Source organism: Fonticula alba (assembly GCF_000388065.1).
Source record: "Fonticula alba strain ATCC 38817 unplaced genomic scaffold supercont2.4, whole genome shotgun sequence".
Lineage (NCBI taxonomy): Eukaryota > Rotosphaerida > Fonticulaceae > Fonticula > Fonticula alba.
The window spans coordinates 929,588-930,654 of record NW_009242974.1 but is presented as its reverse complement, the minus strand read 5'-3'; positions in this window follow the sequence as shown (position 1 = coordinate 930,654).

The following is a 1,067-nucleotide window of genomic DNA, read 5'->3' as shown; positions in this document are numbered from 1 at the left end:
CTCACGGGGCCGGCGAGAATACTCACTCATGCACCGCTCATGCGTACGCAACATTGCCGGCACATTGTACGCCCCTCCCCCGCCCCCCCCCCCCCGGCCCTCCTCCCCCTCGGCCCTCCCTGGTGGGGCAACACCCAATCGGAGAGGTCCTCATTAACTGCTCGCCGCGGCCGCCGCGGCCCGGGGCGCCGATGTGCTCACAGAGGCAGCTCCATTTTGCCAGGCCAATGGTGGAAGGCAGGACTATTTTTTATACTTGGCATATATCGCCCCACTTTCCGGGGGCCCCCGTTGCCGCCGCGCATGCCCGGACAATACCCGCCCGGCCTTGGGGTCGCTCCCCCCGGGCCTCCGCCGTCGCCCCCCCCCCCCCCCCCTGCCGGCTCGCTCGGCGGCCGGCTGCCAGCCCCATGAACCCGAGATCACGCCCGGCGGGCCCGAGGGCATGATCCCTCCCTCGCGGAATGACATTTGTCAGAGGACCCAGCTCGGGACACGGCCGCGGGCGGGGCCGGGCCCCCGTTCAAGAGGGCCCCCGGCTGCCGGCGCTCCGCTGGCCGCCGGAGTCCCGACAGATGATACCTTCCTGGTATAAAGCTGGAATGAAGAGTGGTCGTGCCCAGGCAGCAATGCAATGCTGAAGGTCGTTCCCCCAACCTTCTTGTTACGCGATAATTACGGCCTAGTAGCCATCTGACCAGTCATCTCTCTCTCCTCTTTCCTCCAAATAATCGAATCCACTTTCATTCTCATATCCCCCCCGAGAGGGTGCGGGTGTCTTCCTGCGCTCTCTCTCTCGTGCCCCCCTGCCATGTGTGCGGCGGCGGCGGCGGCATATATTTACGGCTGGCGGGGCGTGGCCGGCGGCGCGCGCGCGCGTCTTCCTCCCCCCCCCCCGCGCGCGCACGGCAGAGGATAGAGGGCGGGGCAGAAGTAAGAGGGACGGCGCGCGACGCTTTTCCCAGCATCTGCCCTCAGTTTGCCGGGAACGAGAGGCTCCCGGTACAAACACGCGCGTCCCCCTCACACGGGCGCGCACATTGAGAACCGCAGGAGGGGGGGGGGGG